This window comes from Acomys russatus, chromosome 8 (assembly GCF_903995435.1).
Source record: "Acomys russatus chromosome 8, mAcoRus1.1, whole genome shotgun sequence".
Taxonomy (NCBI): Eukaryota; Metazoa; Chordata; class Mammalia; order Rodentia; family Muridae; genus Acomys; species Acomys russatus.
Genome location: NC_067144.1, coordinates 6,062,077 through 6,082,891, shown reverse-complemented (window position 1 = coordinate 6,082,891; position 20,815 = coordinate 6,062,077). Strand labels below are relative to the sequence as shown.

The 20,815-nt window shown below is 45.5% G+C and overlaps 1 pseudogene; it reads right to left on the bottom strand.

The window, feature by feature from the left end:
* Positions 1–19,627: 19,627 nt before the first annotated feature.
* LOC127193234 (surfeit locus protein 2-like) lies at positions 19,628–20,437 on the bottom strand (annotated as a pseudogene).
* Positions 20,438–20,815: the final 378 nt, after the last annotated feature.

The following is a 20,815-nucleotide window of genomic DNA, read 5'->3' as shown; positions in this document are numbered from 1 at the left end:
GTAAGTGATACTTTGACTTCTTCCTTTCCAATTTGTATCCCCTTGATCTTCTTTTGTCGTCTTATTGCTCTAGCTAGAACTTCAAGTACTATATTGAGAAAATTTGGAGAGAGTGGGCAGCCTTGTCTTTCTTGTCCCTGATTTTAGTGGGATTACTTTGAGTTTCTTTCCATTTGCTGGCTATAGGCTAGCTATATATTGCCTTTATTACGTTTAGGTGTGGGCCTTGTATTCCTGATCTCCCTAAGACTTTTATCATGCAGGGGTGTCATGCAGGATTTTATCATGCAGGATTTTGTCAAAGGCCTTTTCTGCATCTAATGAAATGATCATGTGACTTTTTTTTTTTCTTTCAATCTGCTTATATGGTGGATTATATTTATGGATTCTCGTATGTTGAACCATCCTTGCATTCCTGGGATGAGTCCTATTTGATCGTGGTGAATGACGTATTTAATGTGTTTTTTGGATTCTGTTTGCAAGTATTTTATTGAGTATTTTTATATCAATGTTTATAAGGGAGATTGGTCCCTTTGTTTATTAAATTGAATTTGGTTTAGGATTGGGGTAGAGTTTCCAACTGTTTCTGAAACGCCCCTAAACATGCTTTCACCATATAATACTATGTACAACAGACTTCTGCCAGGCTGAGCTGTGCATTATGCAAAACAGTGTCTTCAGCAATGACAACTGTTAAGTCTCAAGCCCCCTAACTGAGGTGCCTATTTAACAAAACAAAGCAGAGCTGGCCTTTAAGTTCTCCCAGCATTCCTCAGTCCCTGTGTGTTACAGGATATGGCTGACACAGCCCAGTCTCTCCAGCCCAGGGGCTGACCTGCTTTTCTTCCAGCTGCCATCCCTCTGCATCTCAGCCATTCTGGTTACCTCACCCTTTTGTCTCTACCCTTTCCTCTCCTGGCTCTCCTCTCTCTTCTCTCCCTTCTCCACACATGGTCTGGCTCAGGGTCATGTCCACTCTGGCCTGTCTCAGATGTCTCTGCCTCCTCCTCCTCCACCATGCCTAGAAGCTGTCATCAAAATCTCAGTTAACTCTGAGAAACACTGATGGTTCTGTGCACACCAGATTTAGCTCATTTGCTTTTGTCTTTAATAAGTGGTAAATCCATATGTATGCCTGAGAATTGTTTTTAAGTTAATTTCTTTGTGATTTGTTAACAGAAAGTGTTTGATTTGTATCCTGCTTAGTTTTGTCACATTTAGTGTGTGTGTGTTGTGTTGTGTGTGTGTGTAAATCAAATGACAACCTACTAGAATCAATTTTCTCCTTTCACTCCTTGGAGCTGGGGGGTATAACTTGCGTCGTTCGTCTTTCTCATAAACCCTTTTACCCACTGAGCCATCTTGCTGGCTGAGGTTAGATTTTTAGAGTTGTTGAGATGGCTGAAATGTGTGGGACTGAGTCCTGACAAAGAGAGAGCTACCCAGAGAAGGCTCTGTAGCTGTTTAGAGATCCATCCCATAAGTCTCAGACTGAATGGAAGTCGGTCTGCGAGAGGAGGGATAGGTCTGAGACGTGCTCAGGATGCATGCTTGGGACAGCCCTGAGGGCTCTGAGCTGCAGAGATCACAGTACAGGGTGACAGGTACCGTCAACCTTCCTAGCAGCCAGACTGGTTGAGTAATGGAGAATGAAACTTTTCTTTCCTGAGACGTGTAAGCGGTCTCCTAATGGAATTAAGAAGCAATCAGGACCAGCCCAGCCAACACTAAACACATGCTTCCTGGGGAGTAGAGGGCCAGGGATCTCATGGGTTGCAACCTTCACCCCACGGTTTTGGCATTTAGTGGAGGTGAAGGGATTAATGGCTGGATATGGTGGGGTTTCCAGCCTTCTCAGGCTTTCCCTGCCACCTTATGAAACTTCCTAAGGTCCTCACCAGATGTAGCCATTAACCTCGGACTTTCCAGCCTTCAGAACTTGGAGCCCAAGTAATTTTCCCTTCCAAATTATCCAGTCATGGGTATCTGTTAGAAGAACAGAAATAAAGTGGATTAAGATAATTAAATAATTAAGCTGAATAAAAAAAGAGCGTTTCACCTCCCCCCCCCAATTCATTAAAAAGATGAAAATTTCCTATAATTCCAATGGAACAAATGAAAACAAAACTACAATAAGAAGTTAGGGTGCAAGCTGGGCAGTGGTGGCACATGTCTTTAATATCAGCACTCCCAGAGGCAGAGACAGATGGATCTCTGTGAGTTCCAGGCAAGTCTGTCTACAGGCCTAGTTCTAGGACAGCCAAAGCAACACAGAGAAACCCTGTCTTGAAAACAAACAAATAACAACAAACCAAAAATAAAGAAGAGGAAGTTAGGGTATAGGAGGCTGGCTGGCATTGTCTTTGAAAATGGTGAGTCTATCCTTGTTGAGGAATCCTGGGGGAGACGCTTAACTTCCGGCTGGTTCTGTTCTCCTGGAGTTTGATGCTGTGAAGTCCTGTACTAAAGTGGCCTGTTCTGTAACAGCTTCAGCAACTGTAGCTGTCCCCAAAACCAAGGAAGACCTTCTGTCTCCCTCTGGCCATCACCCCTATGGTTAACCTTCCCAAGGCTCCCTGTTCTCTAGACCCCTCCTAGCTTTGAGAGTACAAGGACTCTGTCCTCTCCTGCAGTCCTTGCCCCTGTAACCCAATCTAGAAATCTCTCTCTCTTTGCCTGGCCAAAGTCTTCAGCCCTAAACTCATGCTTCAGAATTGCAAACTCACAAGCTCACCAGCTGCTGGGGCCTGGGTTTCTCCAGTTGAGTACTTTTCTACCCAGTGACCCACGGGCTACGTACTCTAAAGCGCGCACAGACTTCTGGGTCCTTGGCTGTGCAGCAGGCCAGACCACAGACACAGAGAAAGCGCCTGCTGTGGAGACTGGTGTTGGCTCTGGTTCCTTAACAATTAAACTTTATTATGAAGTTATTAAACACAGGTATCTTCCTTACAGCCCGACTATCCTAAACAGGAGGGAAAGGAGAGTTAAGGAGAGCAAGAATGAAACCTTCTGGGTGTCAGTTCCGCCGGGCGGATCCCTTGGTGTAATTCTCTGGGAATCTAGCAGATCATCTACCTGACAGAAGAAGCTGCGTCTTCTTCCCTTGTGTTCCTCTGCTTGCTCGTGCTAATGCTGGTCTTCCTCCTCCCATTGATGGTAGTTTTGCCCGGCTGGAGTCCCTGGCCCCTGTCCTGGGCCTAATGGCTCCTCTCAGTCTGTCACAGATGTGTATCTCAGTGGGGTCTCAGTGAGGTCAAGCCACCCAAGACTGCTTTCACCTTGCGCCCAGTCTAAGGCAAGGTTACATTCCCTCCACAGACTGGTACTTCGAGAGACCAGGAGCCGATGCCTTGCCAACCGGGCCATTTTCTCACATACACACGGAGGCTGGCGGAGTTGGGAGTAAATGAAATTCACTGGAAGAGTAAGAAGTGAAGATTTACCGGGGACCAGGAATGTGAGACTCAAGTGGGAGCCCTGAGGAGAAGTTTCTGCTTGCCCTGTGGGAGCTCTGGTTTCCTGGTAGACAAGGCCACTGTTGCTCAGAAAGAGCAGCACCATTGCGGCATCCAGTCATCGGCTGCAGCTGACCCTCAGGATGGCAGCCTAGCTCTAAAGCCGAAGCACCACACAAGCTTTCTAGAAGCCAGGCAGCTATTCTTTTTTTTTTTTTTTCCTTTTTGTTTTTCAAGACAGGGTTTCTCTGTGTAGCCTTGACTGTCCTTGGCTTGTTTTGTAGACCAGGCTGGCCTTGAACTCAGAGCGATCTGCCTGCCTCTGCCTCCCAAGTGCTGGTATTAAAGGCGTGCGCCACCACCGCCCGGCCAGGAGCTGAGTGCTGCAGCTCTGGCTGTGGGGAGCAGCTTCCCATGGCTCTTAGGAGAGGTTAAAGGCAGAAAACACAAAATGCATTCGCTGTGACTTAGAACTTATGGACTTAGAGTCTCAGCTTGTCTCCCATTGCTATATATTTATCTCTGTCTTATCTAGGGTTTCTGTTGCTAGGATCAACAGCAGGATCAACAGCAACTTGGTGAGGAAAGGGTTTATTTGGCTTACAGTTTATCCTCAGGAAGAAGGCCAGGGGAAGCAGAAGACAAGGCAGAAACTCAAGACAGAAACCTGGAGGCAAAAACTAAAAGGAAAGCCAGAGAGGAGTGCTGCTTAGTGCCTCGCTCCCCATGGCTTGTTCAGCCTGCTTTCTTACGCAGCTCTAGCTTGTGTCAAGTAGACACACACACAGACATATGCCGTGTGTGTGTGTGTGTGTGTGTGTGTGTGAGCGCGTGCGTGTTTGTGTGTCTGTGTGTGTGCACATGTATGTGTGTTTGTGTGTGTGTGTGTGTCTGTCTGTCTGTCTGTCTGTGTGCCGTGCCTGAGGACTCCAGAAAAGGATTACGGGCCGTGTGAGCTGCCTTGTAAGTGCTCGGAACTGAAGGCAGGCCCTCTACAAGAGCAGCAAGCTCTCTTAACTGCTGAGCTGCCTCTCCAGCCCACTACATTTCTTTTTGTTCTGCTCCCCCTTTGCTCGCAGTGGCCACCTTTATGAATTTACTGATTGTCTCGGGCATTCTTTCTTGAGAAATCTGGGCTTCTGCAAACAAGGAAGACACTGATTAGTCTTTCGGAGACAATCTAAGGCTGGCAAGTGATGGCAGGAGTATGGCAGAACAAAAGAAGCCAACGGGAATGGCTAAGTCCCATAGTCCCCTCCAGCACACGCGTCCAGTGACCTAAGGATCTCCAGTAAAGTCTCCTTTTTAAAAATAACAAAAAACAAAAAATGAGATCTGTCCCCACCTCCCAGTAGCACCACCCCATGAGTCAAGCCTTTATTAAAGGATCTTTGGGAAGTGTGTATCCCATCTGCAGCATACCCTTACAGCTGCTGTCAATACACAGGTGCCCCTAACTCTCAACCAGGCCAGAAAATTACCAGTATCTAACCTAGATTGCTTTCCAGGGCCCCGGGGGACTCCAAATCTGCAGCTTACCCTCTCAGTTTTCATCACAACTATATACAAAGTGTGTAAAATGGTCCATACCCTGTCCATGCAGATTTCATGAATTCCTGCCGGCTGCCTTCTTATTGATTCCCAACTACACCACGCCTAGACTGTGCTCTTTTCTGGGGCAAGGACTCCAAAGGATGATGCCTGAGTGTACCCCCCAAGGACTCTGTCAAGATTTGATTTGCAACTTTTGGGAGTAAACCAGATACCAAGATGTTCCTACACTGAAGGATGCCAGGGGTTAGCCAATCCCTACAATTAACAGAGAATTGCTCCAAGTCTAATTCGAGTAATGCCTTGACACAAAGTAAACATTTGTATTATCACTTAAAAGTACAATTGGGATTGCAACAGCATGTGCTTATTAACTTAATTGAATTCCTAAACGTTTTTGAACCGACAGGTTTCACTGTGTCCAGCTTGGTGAGAACTATGGACCATGAAGCTGTAACTGGAAAAGCTGACAATAAAAGTGATTGGTTGGACTGGTATTTGTGATCTTTGCAATGCTACTATAATGACAAGTTTTTATTTGAGAGTTTATTTCAGATTACATTTGTAATCCATCCTGAAGGGAAATCAGGGCAGGAACTCAAATCAGAGACCATGGAGGAATGCTGGTTACGGCTTGCTCCTCACAGATTACTGAGTCTGTGTTATTGTACAACTCAGGAGGAGTACTTGACCTGGGATGGCGCCACTCACAGTGGGCTGGGCCTTCCCACAGTAAGCAAGACAATGCTCAACAGACTTGTCTGTAAGTCAGTGTGACAGAGGCATTTTCTCTTTCTCCCCAGATGACCCTAGCTTGTGTCAAGTTGACAAAACCACCCAGCACAATTGACACCCTGTCAACTTGACTAAAAACACATCACTACTCAACTGTTGCTTTCTTGTTTATTCCCAAGGTATTACGTTAATATTAACATCACAATATAAAACATAGTAAAACTTGTGAAAGTCCCATGGTCTTTAAAAACATAAACACTTAAAAATATCCAGTCTCTTTAAAATATCCTAAGTCTCTCAACTGTGGTCTTCTGTATAACAACAAGTTAAATACTCCCTTACTCCGACAGAGAAGATCCAGGCCATACTTACAGTCACATCAAAGCAAACCTGACTCCTCTGACAAGGGTACCCGATGCCTGAGAGCCATGATCCTCTGGGCCTCTAGGGCACGAGCTGCCCCATTTCTCTGGGTCTGCCTTCGACAGCACACACACAGACTTAGGCTGTCTCTGATCCATGGTTGCTGCTGTCTTGGCAGTTGTCCTGTTGTCCTGGCCTCTCCACTGAACTGAGGCTGCACCTTCCAAAATCCTCTCCCAAAATTACGTGATCAGACCTGTCACAAAAATACCCCATGAGCCTGGTACCAATTTCTGTTTTAGTCTGCTTTCTATTGCTATGGGAAAGACCACAAGCAACTTGGGGAGCATCTTAGTTAGGGTTTTTATTGCTGTGATAAAATGCCAAGACCATAAACAACTTGGGGAGGGAAGGGGTTCTTTCAATATCACAGTTCATCTTCAAAGACAGTCGGGGCAGGAGCTCAAATCAAGGCTGAGCAGCAGCCTGGAGGCGGGAGCTGATACAGAGGCCGTGAAAGTGTGCTGCTTACCGGCTTGCTCTCTGTGCCGTATTCAGCCTGCTTTCTTACACACTCAGGACCACCAGCCCAGGAGTGGTGCTGCCCACAGTGAGCTGGGCCCTCCCACGTGTCAATCATCAATCAAGAAAATGCCTTGTGTGGTGGCACTTGCCTTTAATCCCAGCACTCAGGAGGTAGAGGCAGGTGGATTGCTGTGAGTTCGAGGCCAGCCTCGTCTACAAAGTGAGTCTAGAACAGCCATGGCTACACAGAGAAACCCTGTCTGGAAAACTAAAACCAAAACAAACCAACCAAACAAACAAACAAAAAACCCAAACAAACAAACAAAACAAAAAACAAAAAAAAAAAAAAAAAAAAAAAAAAAAAAAGAAAGAAAGAAAAGAAAATGCCTTGCAGATTTGCCCACAGGACAGTCCTATGGAGGGATTTTTCTCAGTTAAGACAGCATTTTCCCAAATGATCTAGTTTGTACTAAGTTGACAAAAGCTAGCCAGCTCAGGGAGGAGGGGGTTTGTTTCACCTTGTAGGGTATGATCCACGTCAAGACAGTCAGGGCAGGAACCGCAAAACAGGAACTGAAGCAGAGCCCGTTAAGGAACACTTGTTCCAGCCGGGCGTGGTGGCGCACGCCTTTAATCCCAGCACTCGGGAGGCAGAGGCAGAGGCAGAGGCAGGCGGATTGCTGTGAGTTCGAGGCCAGCCTGGTCTACAAAGTGAGTCCAGGATGGCCAAGGCTACACAGAGAAACCCTGTCTCGAAAAACCAAAAAAAAAAAAAAAAAAGGAAGGCTTGTTCCTTATGCTCACCCAGAGGCACCACGTCCTTCCCAAGTTACTCTTGGTTGTGATTTTCATCGCAGGAGTAGAAACAAGCTAAGAAGGCCTGCCTTTCTCTGTGGTCAGGATCCACTTTCAGGTCATCCTGGGGGAAATCTAAGTCCTGTAGGTTGGCTTCTGGCCACTTCTGGAACTCCAGAGAAGTCACTGGCACACGTGAGAGAAAATGAGGCCAGACTGAGCAAACAGGAGATGTCTTTGCTCTATCTCATCGATTGTCTGGTAGGAAAAGGGTTCCATTTCCTTTTGCTCTTCTGGGAAAGCAGGTTGGCTATTCCCAAAGCTTAGGACATAGCTTTTGTTTTCTTTATCGAGCCAAAAAAAAAAAAAAAAAAAAAAAATCACAAAACCTGGAAGAATAATAAAAACAACAACAACAAAAAACGGAAGGATGAAGCCATGGTAGGAGTAGCGGAAATGCAGAATTAAATCCACACAGATGGGTAAAAGCAGAGATGAAGGGTGAATGATGAGACTACATCTGTGATAATCAAACTAGTTCTACACACCCAACGTCCACTTAAAGCAATGTGGGGCGTGGGATGTAGCTCAGCTGGTAGAGTGCTTACCTACCCAGGACATAGAAAGCCCTGGGTTCCATCCCCAGCTCACAGAGAACTGAACGTGGCTGCACAGACCCACAGTCCAGGCATCCAGAAGTGCACACACATAATACGGCATCTGTGGGTCAGGTTGGCAGAGACGGTGGAGGGGCTTGCTGGGCAGCCAATGTAACCGAATCAGCAAGCTCCAGGCCATAGGAGGCCCTGCCTCAAAAATACAGCAGAGCAACTGAGAAAGATCCCCAGCATTGGCTGAGCGGTGGTGGCACACACCTTTAATCCTGGCACTTGGGAGGCCGAGGCAGGTGGATCGCTGTGAGTTCAAGGCCAGCCTGGTCTACAAAGCATCCAAGACATCCAAGGTTACAGAGAGAGACCCTGTCTCGAAAAAACAAAGAACAAAAACAAAATATCCAGCATTGACTTCTGGTCTACATATATGTGGCATGCATGTGCATAAACACACACACACACACTGCACAGAAAGCAGACACGTGACCAGCTTCTCTTCCTCTTCTTCCTTCCTTTCTCTCTCCTAAAGTATTTAATATAAGCAGGACAAAGTCAGTAATTGGGAGCTCACTCTTCAACTCTGAGGGTTTCTGATGTTTTCTCCATCGTTTTCACTCTGTTGTGATGTTTTCCATGTTCCCTGTGGGAGGGTGAAGAGGTTGCTTAAAGATCAAACTGACTCTTTACTTCAGGCAGAAGTGGTGAGCAGCTGCATTCACCTTGTCAAGGGAAGGGAAGGGGTCTAGCAGAGGCCCAAACCTGCGTGGGAAACTCAGCAAGGACTTTCCAACGGCTGGGCAGTTACCCAGCACGTAAAGCAGGAATATTTAGTAATACTGCTCACACACACATTGTTTTGCTTTGTTTTGTTTTTTCTTCCTCCTCCTCCCTTCTTCTCCTCCTTCTTCTGTTTTTCAAAATAGGGTTTCTCTCTGTAGCCATGACAGTCCTGGAACTCACTTTGTAGACCAGGCTGGCCTTGAACTTACAGAGATCGGCTTGCCTCTGCCTCCCGAGTGCTGGGATTAAAGGTGTGAGCCAAGTGCTTTTCTTGTATGGTGTAAAAACACCAACTTTTCCAACTGAATCCACGTCTACATCAGACATGGATGATTTCAGGGGACAACAGAGAGAAGACCCGTCTCAGGGCAGGTGGGGCAGAAAAGGAAACACAACCACCATGAGGTTCAGATGAAAATGGTCTCATCAGTGTGGAAGACGTGGGAGCCTCACATTTGCCAGTACCCAGGGCCACAGTCATGTTCAGAAAGCCCTTCAACTGCCCCAAAATGAGGAGGGAGGGACAGATGAATTATGACCTCAACTCATTGATGCCCCCAACTTACCTGGGTCCAACTTAGGTATTTTCAACTCTATAATGGTATAATGCCATATGAAGTCAGCAGGAACTGTACTTGGTGTCTGGAATCGTGATCTTTTCCTAGGCTGGCGATGTGTGGTTTGATACTTTCCCAGTATACTGAACTGCAGTCAGCCATGCGATCATAAAGGAAACCGGCTAACACTCTTCAGTGCGCTGTACTGCTAAGCAGCTCTGGCCAGTAGGTTTAGCACGCGAGGTGCACTTGGACTTACACAGTTTGCAGATTTTATCAGGACAGAACACCAGTGAAGGTTAAGGACCACCCCCGTGTAGAAATATATACTCCTCAGTATAATTGAGGTGCTTTTCTGCCTCTGCTTCTGGGAGATGGAATTCCAGACACTTCAAAGTCTGGAGAGACAGAAAGGAAGGAAGAAATGTTGGCAAAATTCCAACCAGTAAATTCACTACAGCCCACAGGACATGGCGGTGGTCAGGTGCCCTGCCAGCAATGTTCACCAGTGGTTGTGGAAGGCAGGAGGTGAGGTAAATCTAAAGATATCCTTGAAAATTACCAAAAGGGACAGTGCACCTGCGTACAGAAAACAGGTCTTGGGGGCCATGTGGCAAACTTAAGAAAGAGAATAATTAAGGAATAGAAGAGCAGACAGGGCAGGTGAATCCTCCTGCAGGAGCAGGCTAAAAGATATCTCAGTACAGACCAGCCCCAGATTGTCCCCATAAGCAGGGAGTGACTTAGGGAGAGGATCCACACTTTTCCTTCTAATCTCCACGTAGCAGGGATATCTTGTGTGTGGATGCATTGCCTGTTGATTAAAAACCCTATGGCCCACAGGAAAGGGTAGAATAGAAAGTGGGACATCGAGTAGGCAGCGAAGACTCTGGGATAGAGTCAGGTGGGATGTTCACCCTGGGAAGATGTGAGGAGGACAGACGCATGTTGAAATTATTTTTATAAAACTATGTTTGTTTCTTTTAGCTTCCCAATGAAAATAAACATCCATAGTGCAAAACCTTACCCAACCCCCCTCAAGGGAAATGGGGTGTCTTTCTCTTTTTAAGGCTTCCTCCAGCTGATTTGGGGTGAATAATACCTATATTGGGGTCCAAATAAAAATGGGAAAATGGTTAAACAAGCTGGAGATAGAATTTGTAGTCCAGTCTCTAAATATTGAGAAATTCAGTCTTAATAAAAGTCTTGTGTGGGACAGTCTGAAATGCTGGACAAATTGGAATCAGGAGCTTTCTTCAAAGCTGTCTTGGGAGATGTTCTGTTTTGGCGACAACAGCAACCGAAGCACTTGTGGCTGGAACATGAGGAATTCATGATGTCAGCGTCTCAGCGTGCCGGAGGATGAATGCTGTCAAGCCTGATCCAGCATCTGTGTCCGGTTCTTTTGTTCTGAAACTATATACTTTCTCACAAGCATTATACAGCCCTATATTATAAATGCATGAGGTGTGAAGGATCACAGAGCAATCAAGGCTGGTTCTCTGCCCTTTGTATGAGCAGAAGAAAGGCATCTGCAAATCTTCACTCATTGCCGTAGGAAGAACTGCAACACGAAGAGTTGGCTATGCGTAGACGTTCATGTCTCGGCCAATCTCAGAGCCATTCTCATGTGGAGGGATCAACAAAGTGTGTTGCCTGTCCCGCTTGGCAGTTTGAAGTCATCTAAGTATAGACTGATATAATTTAGCAGTCTCCTTTTTACCTCGGTCTGCTTCATTTTAACCTCTTTCAGAACATCACCATTACCAAAGAACATACAATCATTATCTACTTGAAATCAAAACAAGACTGTATAGATCAAAATGTCCTTCTCTGGGCCCTGTGGTGCCTGATCTACAAGTCAGACTGCTGCCTGTTTCCTGAGAAAAATGTATCTCATTTTAGAAACAAGCTGGTTGCCCTGAGCAAAAGAAAAGGCATTAAGCTTACCCTAGGCTTCTTGTACCTGGGTTTTTACATTTATTTTTGTTGCGCATGTTTTTGTCTCACCCCTTTTCTCCTTAGGGGATGGACACTTCCACCTTTTAGCAGGTATGAATTGTATCCTTTGAGTTTTTGGGACCTAACTAGGCTGAGGTGTACTGTGTCACCTGTAAGTCCTCTGTGTCTTTTTGCATCTGACGTGACCGCCACCTGTCCCCTGTGAAAGTAGCTAACGTTTAGAGGGATAAGCCAGAGCAGTGACACCTCAACTCCCACATACAAAGCCTTTTCATGTGGGAGGCATGCAGCTTGCGTGTCTGTCTCCCCGCCCAACCTTGGTCCTTACATAGACCAACAGAACTTATCTCCTAGGCCAATTACCCTTTGGCACCAGTTCTCCCAATGGAAGCTCCACTTTTAAGGAGATTGGCTGGCTTTTTAAGAACAGTGCTATTTTTCCTTACATAAACCTAAGAATGATGTGTGTCCATCCTTTAGAACAGTAAGGACATATAACCCATTATTAAGAAAAAGAAACTCACGTAGTAACGTTAAGGAATATTTTGTCATTTTGAATCCTAGGCTGTCTTTGTAAGACGCTTATCAGCAGGGAGTTCTTGCCTTGACTTTATTGTGTAGATCAGGCTGATCCAGAACTCAAGATATCTGCCGCTCAAAACCTTGAGACAAATATAAAGCAAAGCAAAAAAACAAAACAAAACAAAAAACAAAACAAAACAAAAACTACATTTTGGGCCAATTGTGCCAATTTAATGTTCAACAAGTGAAGCCCCGTTCGTCATATTTTGGAATTTAATTGTTAAGACGCACAGGTGGATCCCTTTCCAGACGTCGCCAACAAGCACCTTCCAGCTAGAGAGCTTAGAGCTCCCTCTGCTATTAACCTTTCATTCCCCATCAGGAAGGGTTCTGTTTGGTCGTTGAAAAAAGTTATTTGTATGGTAAGATAAACAAACCCAAATGGGATCCAGAAGCACTGTGTCACTGTGTCTTCCACTTTTTTTTTTTTTCCAAGACAGAACACAGTCTTGTTTAATCTCAACACCTCCCACTACGGACTTTACTTTCCTTGACCCAGTCCCTTCCAGACCTTCCCAGTTCAGAGGCTGGAGGCGTTTCTGTCTGTCTCTGGCTCCTGCTTCCAGAAGGCCGTTTCTCTGCCTCCCTCCAGGGATCCTGACCCTTCCCCCTTCTGGGATGTTATTGGGTCCACAAGTGTTTGCTCATCTGGCCTGCAGGAGTCAGGCCTGCAAGAACCGCTTCTCAAAAGGATTTAGCTTCCTGTCTCTGGGGTTTTTGTACGTAACAGGTTTTTGTTGTTGTTGTTGTTTTTTATGAAGGCCTTGCTGCTCTATGGGGCCGATCTGTCTAGTCAGGAGGCTATGGGCTCCTTCTTGCCTTAGAAACTGCTGTTCCTTTCTTTTTGAACAGAACTAAGAAGCTTCTCTGTAGTCTTATTTTTACATAAGTTCTTGCTAAGATTACTGTAAATTCTGCCCCACGTTGGGCGCCAATTATAAATACTTTTATAAAATCGTGTTTGTTTCTTTTAGCTTATTTCTTAACCAGGCTATCACACAAATAATTGCGACTCTTTTGTAATACAAGGCTTCACAACAGAATCGGAGCTGTTTAAGTCTGCTCTTAACCCTCTGTGCTTGGCCCCCCTCCAGTCACATTCGCATAAGCTGTTCTCTGTTGTTACTTTTTAGGTGTAGAAGATTCCTCAGGCATTGCCTTTTCACAAGTTAGAAGCTTAGCTGGGCAAGGTCTTGACATTAGGGCACCTCTCCTTTTATTCCATTTCAGACCAGGCCTCTCCTTGTCTCTTTCACCACAAGCCTTTGGCTCCGACATTACATTTCCTGGAGCTCCTTTTCCCCTCACACTGTGCTTTTTGCATTCCTTTTTGCCCTGTTTGCTCTTTTGTGTTGTAGACCTGCATAGGAGGGATTGCTGATAACCAAACAGTAGAATCAGAACTGGGCAGTCTTGGAATAATCTTGACCAGTGAAATTATCCTAAACCTCTTTGATTTTGCCTCAGGAAGATCCTTAGAACAAGGGGCAGAAACGGACAGGGTCTTCATCAAAACAATGCAAGAAGGAGCTCTGGCTCAGTTGCCTGCATTGTTCCTCCCCTGAAACTCCTGAGCTGGGCCTCCACCTACATTGCTTTCAGCAGTGTAAAGTCTCAGAGACCACCACATTCCGGCAAAAAAGCAGCATGGCCAGGCTTGCTGCAGCAGCGGCCCCCTCCCTGGAGCTAACTACTATCTTAGTTACTTTTTGGTTGCTGTGATAAATCACCATGACCAAGGCAATCTATGAAAGATAGTGTTTAATTTTGTTTATGATTCAGAGGGAGAGAGTTCATGACAACAGAGTGAAGGACTAGTTGAGGGTTCATATCTTGAACTACAACCACCAAAGAGAGGACTAAGAATGAGAAGAGTCTTTTGAAACTTCGAAGTCCTCTCCCACTGACACACCTCCTCCAACAAGGCCACGCCCACTTTGTTATGGAAGTTTTGGTTTCTCAGTCATATTATGCAAACATGCTTTTGTTTTAATCCCAGGTGTGGGATATTGGATTGTCCACAGCAGCAGGCTGTTTGCCTCCTACGGCTCTGAGAAGGGTGTAGTCTTTGCCAGCTATAGTTAGTTTAATTCTGAGGACTCTGGAAAGGACATAAATATCAGAGCCTGGAGAGAGACTGGGGCTTCAGAAAAAGAAGAAGGCTGCTGGTGCTGCTGGGATTAGTGGCAGAGCTAACAGATGGATCCACAAAGCCATGCCACTTGGCAGGTCTCACATGGGAGGTTTTATTAGGGAGAGATTACAAAGACTGTGGGGGAAGGGGGCAAGTCCTTTCACAAGGTGACCCAGCCCATGCACAAGCTGAGCACATCTGACTTGTGGGGACAGTTGGATATGTGTCACATCTTGGTAGATGATGATGATGTGTCCTGTTGCTGAGTTTTCGGGGCTGGATGTGGGAATGGCAGGTGTCCCACTGTCATCAAGTCTCCTGCGGCTGGTGTTAGAGGTGCCTGATTGCTAACAGGTGCTCTCCCTTGCTGCTCCTGCTTGCTGTTAATGTGGTTTGATAAGAAGTTGGAGATATCCTAAAAGGAGGACTTGCCCCCGAGGAACCCATCAACCCCAAAGAGACCTAGCCCCTTCTCCTCTTTAACCCTCCTTTCTCTCTGACCTGGTGTTGGGGTGATGGAAGGGATTGGGGTGCATAAGGGAGAAAGAGATATAAGGGACCTAAGAAAACAATTTAAAATATAGCCAACATCACTTACCAATCCTTCTCAAATAATTCCACCAATTAGGGAGCAAGCACTGAAATGTATGAGGCTATGGGAGCCATTCACACCAAACTGCCACACTGGGTAATGAATAAAGAATGTGAATCCAGTTACATCACAATCCTAAAGGTTGGGAAATCTCAGAACATGGCCCTGCATCTGTGTGACATCTGGTAAGGGCCTTTCACCGCATCCCCTCATGGCAGAGGTTATTGTGGCAAGCCAGGGTAAACAGCTAATTCAAGTCTCTCTTTTCTTATAAAACCATCACCATATTTTCCTAATCTTACTCACTTCTCAAAGGCTTCGCCTCCAAGCACTGTTAACATTTGACTTCGGGGATTATTTTCCAACCCATGAAATTTAGGGGAGCATCTCAAACCATAACATCTACAGAAAATTCAGCCTCATGCTGTTAGCCAGGGCCACATTTTTTGTAAATCTCCATTTTGGCTGAACTGTGACAATTTTAGGAACTGAAAGTAATTTGCTTTCCAAAACTAAAGCAACTTGTTTCTCCAGATTGTCACCCTCTTTGTTACACCAGCCCCAGGAATAGCCGGTCTGGAGAGACGGTTACCCACCCCCTGACAGACCTTAGCTCCTTGCCCTCTGGATACTCCTAGCAACAGCCACGTTCAGAACAAAGAAGAACATTGTGTTATCTCCTTCCTGTGAAAACCACATGGGCCTGAACTTTTCTCAGCACCCTCATCACGCTGTTGTCTGTCTGTCTGTCTATGGCATTAATAACTTGCCCCAAAGAACAATCTGCCTTAGTGTCCCTCTTGAACCCTAAACCTGGAATCCTTCGCATACCTGTAATATCAGATAAAAGTTATCTTGTAAGCCCACCTACCCAAGGAAAAGATAACTTCCTGGAATGCTGGGACTTTAGTTCTTGGGAAAAAACAAGATACATATTTTTTACTCTCCTAATTAAGTTTGTTTGACTCATCATTGCAAGATATTTTGTGAGCGCTGAGGTTGTGTTGTTTTCTGGGAAAATCTGTCTCTAGTTGTGGTGTGGCTCAGTCCTAGCACACACCTTTGATCTAAGAGCTTTTTGTTTGAATATTTTAAACAGAATCAAATAAGGTCAACCATAGGTCAAGAGGCAGAGCAAGCAACAGTTGACAGGGAGTGAATAAAAAAACAAAACAAAACAAAACAAACAAAAAAACAAAAAGCAGAGTAAGAGGAAGTGGGGAATATAGATAAAGAGATGCACAGGAAGTGCAAGGAAGGGACATTGAGTATCAGGGGCTTTTTGAGCTGGGCATGGAGAAGGAACATCGCATTAATTCTTCCAGGACGTCAGCTGAGCAGGAAGGTCAGCTGGGTGCTTTCTCTGCCTCTCTAAGCTAGCAGCCTTTCAACGCAGCATCTGGCTCCTGAGTCCTTATTGGTAAAATCAAACACTTGATATTTTGTTTAAAACAACAAGCCATCTGGCACCAGGCGGGAAATGCATGGGCAGGAAATATGTCGGGATGTGTTCTTGCACCTGGCTGGATCTGACAGGAAGTGCGATGAATTGTGGGGCTTGCCTTTTGTTTGTTTGTTTGTTTTTGGTTTTGGTCTTGGTTTTGGTTTGGTTTTTGGTTTTTGTTTGTTTGTTTGGTTTGGTTTGGTTTTTGGTTTTTTTGATTTTTGGTTTTTTCAAGACAAGGTTTGTGGGTTTTGCCTTTTTAAGCCCCAGCAAAATGTGACTCAGAGCCATGCCCAGGGAACCTTGGAAGTGGACCTGGTCAGTTTCCTTTTTATCTGGCCAATATTTATTTAAAGCTTGCTTCTAATTTAACTCAGAGTTATAGAGCTGGGTTTTCTCTCCAAATCTCAGGACTAACAATCACCTGATATCAGGGTTAAGGGGGTGGGGTCTCCAAAGAGATTCCAGGTTCTTGTGTCCAGGAGCAAAGAATTGAGCAGAGATGGTTACCGAAGACGCGAAGGCCCTATATTTCCCTTACCATGAGCAATTCAATCACACAACAACTTTGCCTTCATCCTGGTATCAATTCTCTCTCTAGAATTAGCCTATGAGTGAGTACGAAAAGGTCTAGAACGAACATAATAACACTGGCAATTAGTTTAATTACAACCAATGACTTTGACTCATTAGATTATGACATTTATCATAATTACCAAAATTACTTCTGCATTCTTCAATCTAATTAGAATTGAGCAGACATGCTTACTGAATAATCAAAGGAGAAGTTATACTACCAAGGGACAAGGTGGAACAGATGAAAGAAAGTCCAATAGTTCAAGCAGCCTACTGCACTAAGGATTTATCCCTTATAGCTCAGGATTTTGGGTTTATTGACATAGTGAAGAATTTTTCACACTGCCTTGTTATACACAGTTCCTCACAGAGATTTTTTTACTTGGTATGTTTCATTAATATCTCATTTTTTTATTTTTTCAAAAAAAATTTTTATAAAAATGTATTTATATATCATAGATACACAGTATTTTGCCTGCATGTACATCAGAAGAAGGCACCAGATCTCATTATAGACGTTTGTCAGCCACCATATATATGGCTGCTGGGAATTGAGTCCAGGACCTTTGGGAGAGCCTGTTTCTGAGCCATCTCTCCAGCTGCCTGATGGGGACACTTTGTTGCCTTTAGCAAGGTCTGGAGTACAGTGGTAAAAGGGGGTGGAGAATGGAAAGATTCCTTGATTTAAGCAGTGGATACCTCTGGTGTCAGGGCTTGTGTGTACCCATTGGCATCCCTAGTGCAGCCATTGGTGGCAGCAGGCATGGACTCTTTCTTGTAAGGCAGCAATCTGGTGGCCACCTCCAGCTCCATTTTTGCAAAATTTTAAATTAAAATTTAATTACATTATTAACCCTCCTCCTCTATCCGCTTTCTCACGTGTCCTACCCTCATTCCTACTCAAATCCATAGCTTCCTTCTCATTAATTGTTATTGTTATATATTTATGCGTTAATATATAAGTGCAATCTGCACATTACTTGTAGGTATTTAATTCCAGAGCTTGGTATTGGATAACTAACACATGGTTCATCCCTGGGGAGGACTAATTTTCTCTTTCTCATCAGTCAGTTGGCTATGTTTACAGGACAGGGATGACTTCCCTTCTGGTAAGTGAGCCTAAGGCTGATTAAACAGCGGCTGCTCACTGTCACTATATGCGTGCCACTACTGCACCTTTACAGACGTCTTGCCACAGTGCTCATTGCTGTGGCTCACAGGTGTCACAGCTGAGCAGGACCACTGAGTGCTCCCCTCCCTTAGTGGCCGGCACAGCACCTTCCAGGATTATGAAAGCTAGTCCTCGGGGAGGAGGAGCCTTTCATGCCAGATGAGTTCTGTGTCTGAAGTACACAGTGTCTTCAGCAACAGGGACTCTTCCCTTAAACTTCTGGGAGCCAGCAAAGACAAGGAGAATTAGCCTCTCTCTCTCTCTCTCTCTCTCTCTCTCTCTCTCTCTCTGTCTCTCTCTCTCTCTGTCTCTCTCTCTGTCTCTGTCTCCCTCTGTCTGTCTCTGTCTCTCTCTGTCTGTCTCTCTCTGCCTCTCTGTGTGTGTGTGTCGCTGTCGCTGTCTGTCCCTGTCTCTCTGTCTGTCTCTCTCTGTCTGTCTCCCTCTGTCTGTCTCTCTCTCTGTCTGTCTCTCCCTGTCTCTGTCTCTCTGTCTCTGTCTCTCTCTGTCTGTCTCTCTCTGTCTCTGTCTCTCTCTGTCTCTCTGTCTATCTCTCTGTCTCTCTGTCTGTCTGTCTGTCTCTCTCTCTTTGTCTGTCTCTCTCTGTCTGTCTCTCTCTGTCTGTCGTCCCCCCCCCCCCCCCCCCCCCCCCCCCCCCCCCCCCCCCCCGATCAACAGCTCAAAAGGTGGTTTCTCATGCTTAGTACTAGAATTTTGTCAGCTCAAGTATATATACTTTTTGGGTTTTGTTTTGTTTTGTTTTGAAACAGGGTTTTCTATGTGTAGCCTTGGGTGGCCTGGACTCAGGCTGGCCTGGAGGCAGAGATCCACCTGCCTCTGCCTCCCAACTGCTGGGATTGCAGGCATGCCCCACCTCGCCCAGCATTAAGTGGCACATAACACACACACACACACACACACACACACACACACACACACTATCTCACTCATATGTATTCTATATAATGGTGGGCAAACATAAAATAACAATGCTTCCTTATGGCTTTTTCAAACATCCTTAGTGTTATTTATCCCTCCACTCACCTTCTCCTCTTACTGACATCTTAAACTCAACCTAGGTACCATATTGAGCCATAGGTCACCTTCAGACACTCTGTGCCTCTGTGCCTGCAGCAGTAGCCAGTTAACAGCAACTTGGGAAAAGAGAGGTTCCTCCAGCCTTTGTTTTGGCAACTTGGTTTTGGTATGCCAGCCGCCTGCTGGTATACGTCACGATTTGCAAATTCATTACTTATTTGTAATCTGTGTTTCCTCCACTGTCACTATGCTGTCTACTTTTGGTGTCAAATTAACGTAACCTAGAGTTATCTGAAAGTAAGGAACTCCAGTTGAGAAAATGCCCCCATAAGATTAGGCTGTAGGCAAGCCTATGGGGTATTTTCTTTCTTTCTTTGTTTCTTTCTTTCTTTCTAAAAATGCTATAGCTTTATGTGGGAATAGATTAAAAAGCAAACAAAAAAAACCCCTCATTTTTATTCTGTATTTTATATCTTAATTGTGTTTGGAAATGTTTTGATCTTTGGAAACATCAAAATAAATAATGGCATTTGTGGTGTGTAGTATGATCCTATGTGGTAACCAACCAGGGTGGGGACCTGGCCAGGCTCAGGATGCTATAATGAGCTACAGCAAGGGTCACTGAAGACCACAAAACAAACAAACAAACAACAACAACAAAAACAAAACTGTGCATGGAGAAGAATCTTCACTTCTCTGCTACTGTCATGTTTGGAACAGAACCTCCAGGCTTACTCTGGGCAACAACCAATGTCAGGACATCTGTGTCCAGTTCCAAGGACACCAGAAGGCTTCTCTGCAGGTTTCACTTCTCAGATGCTTAAAGGAGCCGAAGTTCCTGTGCTTGTGGTGATGACGGCTCTTGAACTTCTTGGTTAATGAGGTGAGCTGCCTCTTTGTGAGTTTACGCGCCTGGCGCCCCCATTGCCCACTTTGACTGCTCCTCTCTCTCTCTCCAGTTCCCTTCTCTTTCGGGTGTTTTGGTTTCTCATCCTTGGTCTGTCAGAAAGTCCACAGGAGAGTCATTGTTCTCAGCCTTGCCCAGATCTCTTTTTGTGAACAGCGCAGGTGGGTATAGGTCTGTCATACTGTCATTATTCAAGGCTCGCAGAAAGCTGCTCTCTGTCCTGGTAGCTCATCCTCATCTGTCTGGTCCTTCTTCTCTTTTCTCTTGGGCAGTAGGCAGGTAGGGACATACTCCACACCTTGTTTCTGACACTCTTTCTGTTGCTGAAGTGCTCTCTGGTACCTCCGGCCCTGGGTGTGCATCAGCACCTGTTCTGGGAACTTGGTGATGTGCCTCAGGGTGAGTTTGTAGAAAGGTTGGTGCGGATTCTTTGTGCTGGGCACAATGTGTGGCACGAAAGCTACACAATCGAAGGCAGAGGAGGTGCCTGACGACCACTGGTACTTCTTGGCTCTGATGTAGACCTGAAGCTCCAGCAGACTGCAGGGGAGCTCACAACCAATTAGGGAACAGATCACCTTGATAGTGTTGGGCGGCAGCCTCAGGCTGGGGTGCTGGCATAGGAAGGCCCGCACACCAGCAAATAGTTCACCCATGGTCGGAGATGCCCACTGATGTTCCTGTCAGGGTATTTTCTTAATCAGTGACTGATGTGGGAGGGAGGGCTCAGAGCATTGTGGTTGGGGACATCCTTGGACTGGTGGTTCTGGGTTCTATAAGAAAGCAGGCTGAGCAAGCCATAAGAAGGAAACCAGTAGGTAGAAGTCCTCCATGGCCTCTGCATCAGCTCCTGCCTCCGGGTTCCTGCCCTGACTTCCTTCCATGATGAACTGTGATATGGGAGTGTAACCCTTTCCTCTCCAAGTTGCTTTTGGTCATGGTGTTTCATCACAGCAATAGAAACTCTAAGATAAGACAGTGTGATGGTTGGAAAGGAAACTGCTCCCATTGGCTCATAGGGATGTGTGGCCTTG